Raw genomic sequence first — 7,192 nt, forward strand, 5'->3', positions numbered from 1 at the left:
GAACTGCATTGGAACATGTATGGATTGGAAATGATGATATTGTTAATATTTCTAGCCTTAAGCTTAAAAGGTTATAATGTTCAAAATTATTTGTTATACATTTGTTTAAATCTTTACCTCTTTTAACAACTGGGATCTAGAGGGAAAAGAAAAGGCCAGAGCATGGCCAAAATTATTGGGGTAGCTATTGCTGCCAGTTTAGGGCCTGTGTCAGGAAAAGGAAGTCTTACTCATCTACAGTGCCACCCAAAGGTAACAAAGGAGGTCAGAATTGCTTCCACTGTGGAAAGCTGGGCCACTTCAGTAGACGGTGTCACAGACGAGCGACACAGATAGTCAAGGGAGTAGAGAGGAAGCTCCCACTCACTTGCTTTAAGTGTGGATCTGAAGGACACTTGGCCAAGGGTGGACCACATCAGGTCCTCGTGGCTGAGAGGACTGACAGGCCCCAGCTCCCAGCTGGAAACAAAGGAGAATCCTTTAATGATTTAGATCCTCCAGAAGAGCTGTGTGTGAGCATTAACATTACTGGTAAATATATTCGTTTTCTCCTGGACACAGAGCCTACTAATTGGTCCTAAATGCCTTCTGAATTCCCAACTCTTCTCATTATTTCTTAGTAGTCAGAATGGACGGAAAACCTCATAAGCAGTTTCTTACTTCACCTCTGCCTTCATACAGACTTCCGAGTTTTAAAGCAACCCAGTGGTAGATAGAATTTGCTCCAGGACTTAAGAACAGTAAATAAAATAGGTGAGCCTCTACATCTTGTTGTTCCTAACCTCTAGACTATAATAGACAAAGTGCTAGTCAATAAGCCTTTTATTATAAGAACCACCTTCCCTCTGTAACTTGATTTATGCCACTATTAGAACCTATACTCAGAATATTATTGCTTTATAATTTTTGACTTGTGTACATTTAACTTGTTAGTTAAATTTGTGTCTTCTAGGCTGCAACACTTCCATGATACATCTTCAAGGATATGAACATGTACGGCTAGGCACAATTGATATCAGTGCATCTAAATTCCAAATTCAATCTCCATAATAGTCCATGTGTTTCCTACTGCCAAAGGGGCCCTTTAGAGTAGTGAGAGAAGATCCTCACCCTGAAACCTACAGCATCCCTCTTCAGGAGGAAGTAGCTAAGAGAATATGCCGTCCCCTTTTCCTTATGAATCAGGGTGAAGTCTCTCTCAGGGAGGAGTGATAGGGAATGGCAAAGGACACACTGACAAAGGAGATTAATCAGAACTGGCTTTGACAAGTACTGTGGCAATTGGACAATTAAAACAGACATTCAAGTGGGGAAAATTAAAAGAAGAACGAACTGGGGAGGAGGGTAGAGAAAACAGTGCAACAATGAATGAACGAAAACCCAAAATCTCTGTAAATGTTTATTAAAACTAATAAAATTTAAGAATAATAAAAACAAAAAAGAAAAAAATAGGGCAGGATGTTGTATGAGAAGAGCAAACAATTTGTATCTGGAAGATTTCAGATTGAATTTGTATTCTGTCAATCCTCTCTGTCTGACTCTGTGCAAGCTATTAATATTTTTGAGCCAATATTTCTTTTCTTTAAAAATGAAAGCAGTGATTATACTTGCCCCTGCTTTTCCAGAGGATCATTGTAAGAGTCAGATGAGGTCATGTGAAGGTAAATGCCTTTGAAACAATGGTGAATTTTGCAGAGTTGTAATTAACTCTTGGCTTCTTTTACTGCTATTTTAAAAGACAAAGATAATTTTAATACATTTGCTTTGCCTACATTACAATAGCTAAAGTAAGTAAAAATATGAAACATTCTTTATATCAACAGTAGGAAAATGCTATGCACCATTTTTGTTACTACTGTGCTTTTAAAAACTGGCTGGTGGCCATGTGTGACCTCCACTAACTTCATAATGGGGAAGAGTTCCATCACAACATCAACAGTCAAAAGAAGAAAAAAAAAATGATTCCCCTAAGGTCTCACATGCTTTCAACTACTCAAACCTACTATCATTAATTCTAACACCCAGCATCCCTCCCAGGCTCTTGCTGCTCTACTATTGGGCCCAGTAATCCATTGCAATGACCACACAGAATTTACAAGGAATACTTAAGTTTATGAGGTTGATTAGGGAAATTAATTGCTTACAATTCAGGTAGGAAACAATAGGATACAATTCTTTAGTCAGGGCAGCTTTTCGGATATATTCACAGCCCTCTGACCTTCAGCCTATCAACTCTAGACCAGTATGATGGAGCAATCTTATTCATGTCAATTATGATGCCTCCTCCCAGCTGTCCAGCAAACTTAGGTGAAGGACCTTGGTTTTGGTTCTGTGAATTAGCAGTTTCAGTTCAGCTCTGTTTCATGCTAGTTGTTGGTGATCTACCACCTTTACTGCTGGTGGTCTCAGTTCATCTTGTGTAGAAATATGTGGTTCTACAAGTTACACTGCACTCTCCAACTCTGTTCCTGTTGCTACTGTTCCTGTTGCAATGTCTCGATCTTGGTCTGTCTCCACTGTGTCCAGGAATCTCTGACCCAAATTGATGTGTTGCCCTCTCTGGTTATTCCTTCTTGATGATAGTAAGACTTCCATTTTCTGCTTCTTGTTTACGATATACTTGGTGGAAAGGCAAGACTAATCAATCCCCTCATTAGTAGCATATCCACCTTGTTTGCATGTTCCCACCCCAAAGAGGTCATTCACCTCATTTGTATCTTCAGCATAGTCTCACCTAGTCATACGGTAAAAGTTAAAACCAATTCATTGGAAAGTAATTTTACCTAATCAAACCTGTAGTACACCACAGCCCCTATCACAAAGAAGCTATTATTTTGACTAAGATTAATTTTTATCATTTATGCATAAGCCTTATTCTGTGTTTGAAATTTTTGCCAGGTAAATGGGTTTACTCTTTGTAAACATATCAGACAGTTGTGGGATTTTTTTGTTTGTTTGTTTCTTTGTTTTTTGTTTTGTTTTTTTTTTGTGTGTGTGTATGCTTTCAAAGTTTGGTGTCAGAAATATGCGAACACTTCTATTTAATGATTATGTACATTCTAAACCATACCAGAATAGTATTTTAAGATAGTGCACATTCTTGGACCATAGCTCTATAGAGATTGCACTTAGAAGTGTCAGGTGAACCCAAATCTACATTTATAGAAAACATTGCAGGTGAGTTTGTTGTGAGCTGTCTATAAATCAGACTACATGTTGAGAAACACATAACTACTTAGCTAGATGTAGGAATCATATTTGATGAATGTCTCAGATAATTTTAAAAAACTATTATATGTTTATATGTGGTTTATAGTCATGCCTCCTGCGAAATAGTGTGTGTGAATCCATGTATATATTGTCTATTTTAATATTGCTCTATTATATCACCCAAATGAAGAAGTATTTCAGCTCTTCATCTACACAGTCACCCATTTAAACATATCTGCAGTGAAATAGGTTCCCTTCTGGTTGGTCCTGGGTTTATTATTCTGGCAAAGATGATTGGCTAACCCATAATCTTGTACGGGGTTGGTTGATTACTTTGCAAACAGGATACATAAAACCACCCAACAGGATTGGATGATTTGCTTATATAAGCAGCTAATTAATCAGAGAATTTTAGAGGAAAGTAATGGAAGAGATAAGGAAGCTCCTAAAAGGGCTATAACATGGGTCAAGTGCTGTACTGATGGTGATGGTGTGAGGCAGGGTGTCACGGTTGGTTATGGTGGGCTTGCCATCCCTTGGAGAGGAATAGAGCTGAGTGCCTTTGGGCAGAGGCTTGCTGGCAGAGTCAAGGAATTATAACAGTTATCCAAGTACCTTTTAAAAATGGATCAAACCAAAAAGGGAGTAGCTTTTGGGAATTGATATGAGAAGAGCTTGGCTGACAGGCCAAGTTGAGAACAGTTTTACTTGTAAGCTGTCCAGATTGACAAAGTTTGTCTTATCTCCTGATACTTCTAAGTTGATCTTATTTCTAAATCATAGCCTGTTACTTTCTTAAAAGAACAAAAACAAACCCACAATAATTCTAAATATGGCCTATGAGTTCTATGTGGTCATTGCAAGAAAATAGAAAACTCAGCAGAAAATAGACTGCCATGGAGACACGGCTAGTTTTAAAAATAGTGAAAAAGTTGGAGAATGGAAATATATTTGACTTTCACCTCATAGAAACCAGTTTTGTACTGATTCTAATTTTCGTCCCTGTCTCCTCCCTGAAATGAGCAGGAGTGGCATTCACTTCCTAAACAACATGCCGCTGGAAACTCTATGAACTTTGAGAATCAATAGTTATAGAAAGGCTTCAGGTATTTTGTTCATAGGATCATTATGAGTCGTGCTCAACTAGACTACAATCAACAACACAGCAATGACACTAGATAACAATTTTTTTAAAAGTATTATTATATTTTTTTTACTAGCAACTTTGTCTTAATCATTGGTAATGGAAATACGTAATTACATGAGCCCTGACAATAGGTATGGTGGAAATAGAGAGTTTTCAGGAGCTGTACCTAGGAGAAACATGGCAACAGTTAGGAAGCACTTCAGATTGAGACAACTTGAATTTAATAGTTTGCACTAAAGCTTATAAAATATTAAGTATTCAAATATTTAACAGCGTTTTCCTGCCAGGAGAACACATAGGGGATATACAGTCTGGGTTAGAAGCACCCTAATCCCTTTACAGGCTCGATCCTGTAGTCAAATAATCATTAAGTCAAAAGAAAACATTTATTATTCAACTACTATGAGTTGAGCATGGTCCCTTAGTACAGTGGAAGGGAAGCAACGGTAAATAAGAGAGATCAAGTTTCTGCTGTGTGTCTGTATGGGGGAACAAGAAGACCAAGCAAAAAGAAAAACAAAAAAAAAAAAAACCCCTAGCATCATTCTTACTCTGATTTTGTTGCTCTGCACAAAGCAAACAGCCATTTCTATCTTTATAAATAGGTCAGAGCTTCAGGACTTGGTGAGTAAGAGAGGTCTAACCATTCAGCAGGAACCCACAAGTGGTGCAAAAGGTTAAATGCTGGATTACTAACTGAAAGGTTAGCGCTTTAAACCTATCAAACAACTAAAAAGCCAGTCTCTTGGCAATCTGCTTCTGAATGGTTACAGCTTTGTGAAGCCTATGGGTCCATTCTACTCTGCACACATGGTATTGCCATAAATTGGATGAGTTGCAGTTGACTTGACAGCACATAACAACAAGAAGCGACAAATAATAACAATACCAACACCAAACATTCAGAAACTATGTGTACAGGCTAAGTATTCCCCAAAGAGCAGTTTTCGGAGTTCTTATAAAATAACTCTGATATTTGGAAGAAGTCTGACAAATAGTACAAGGCAAGCATTGCTGACCAACTTATATGATTTAAAAAGAATTGCAAATACATTTTTTTACTGCCATCAAGCCAGGTCCAAAGGATAGCAATCCTCCACTATGCTTCCAAGGCTTTAAATCCCTATGAGAGGAGACTGTCCCTCTTTCTCTTTTGGAACGGCTGGTGGATCTGAATTGTCAGACACATGCAGCCTTTGGGTTAGCAGCATGAACTGATTATGTAAAATTATTGAGGATTAATCATGGAGTTGTACAATTTGATGGGTGAGAGGGGTGAGGAAAATTGAAAGACTCTGGTGTGAAAAACAATGTGTTTGCATTTTGTAAATAAACTAGTATTAAAAAACCATATTAAATACAATATAAACCACTAACAAAGATTATAAAAAATACTCAACTGTATTGAGCAGCATATTTTCTTTTTCTATTATTTTACATACATTATTTGCTTTTTGTTTATGCTGTGTTTCATACGCAATGTGCTTTATACAATCTCTGATTTACATTGTGTTTCATGTAATAATTCATATATACATGGTATTTTATATAATTAATTACTATTGAACTATGCATATTATTACTCCATCTTTTTGAGTCCCTATTGAATATTTTCTGTTTCTTCACACACCCCCATTCTCCCACTATCCTTTTTTATCCTAGAGACTTTTCTCCCTTCTTTTTCTGACCCCCTCCTTTTGATGCCCCCTTTCTCCATTACCTTTTCCTCTTTTGAACATTGTTACATATTTTTGCCAATACTTTTTTCAGTGAAACTTAGACTTACTCTTTTAGTACCATTTGATCTTTTATTTTTTTTTTCTGGTATTTTATATAGATTTTTAAAACATTTTATTCTGATTTATTTACAAAGTTTGAATACACTATTTTCCACAAAAGACCCTTCCCATTTCCTTCACGTCACCCGCACATTGATTTGTGCAACACTATGATTAAACCCTGTCCCCCCATCCTCACCTGCTATTTCCACCTTCTCCCTCCATGGATCCTCATACTCATTCTACAAAAATGTTATTTGTCCTTGTGGGACTGAGTTAGTTCACTCAGCATAATGCTCTCCAGTCCCACCTAAGTTAGGTACTAATTTACAAAATCATTACTCCTGTGTGCTGTGTAGTATTCACTGTATGTATTTACCACAACTTCCCAATCTATTCATTTGTGGTTGGACATCTGGGCTGTTTCCATGTTCTTGTGATGGGGAATAATGCTGTTATGAATATTTATGTATAAGTTTCCTTTTGAGCTTCAGTTCTCATTTTCTTGGGTTATATTCCAAGCAATGGGATAGCTGGGTAATACGGAATTTCTACGTTCAGCTTTTTGAGGAAGCACCCAACTGCCTTCCAGAGTGGTGGTACTGTTGTACAATCCCACCGACAATGCAAGAGTTCCTATCTCACCACATCCTCTCCAACGTTTATTACTTGCTGCCCTATTAAACTTTGCCAATACCATTGGTTCTTGATTATATATTTCCTGAAATGATTCAGTGTTGACTATTTTTGATACAGTAACTGTGTAGTGTTGACTAATTCTTTTTGATATAGTGACTGTGTAGTTATTCCAATTTCTTTTGATGCAGCATTCAATTTTTTTTTAAATTTCAATATTTTTTTCAATATTTTGCCAATAGAATCCTTCAGCATTGTATCTTGAGACATTTCTTCTTTAGTTTGTCTAGATGGAGAAATGCTAAATGTTACCTTTTTTATTTTCTAATTGCAGACTTTTGCTCATTTCTTTGTAATACTTTGATTTGCTTCCTCAACCTATCCTTAGAAAGCTTTTGTTAGGTATCTTATTTCTTCCTTT

At 36.9% G+C, this 7,192-nt stretch overlaps 1 protein-coding gene across 2 annotated transcripts in view; it reads right to left on the minus strand.

Moving 5' to 3' along the window:
* Nucleotides 1-7,192, minus strand: part of DLGAP2 (discs, large (Drosophila) homolog-associated protein 2) — a 301,058-nt gene that overhangs the window by 185,648 nt on the left and 108,218 nt on the right. The window lies entirely within an intron of this gene.

The sequence above is a fragment of the Elephantulus edwardii genome, unplaced genomic scaffold, assembly GCF_000299155.1.
Source record: "Elephantulus edwardii isolate Elephantulus edwardi_28Jun2011 unplaced genomic scaffold, EleEdw1.0 scaffold00025, whole genome shotgun sequence".
NCBI lineage: Eukaryota > Metazoa > Chordata > Mammalia > Macroscelidea > Macroscelididae > Elephantulus > Elephantulus edwardii.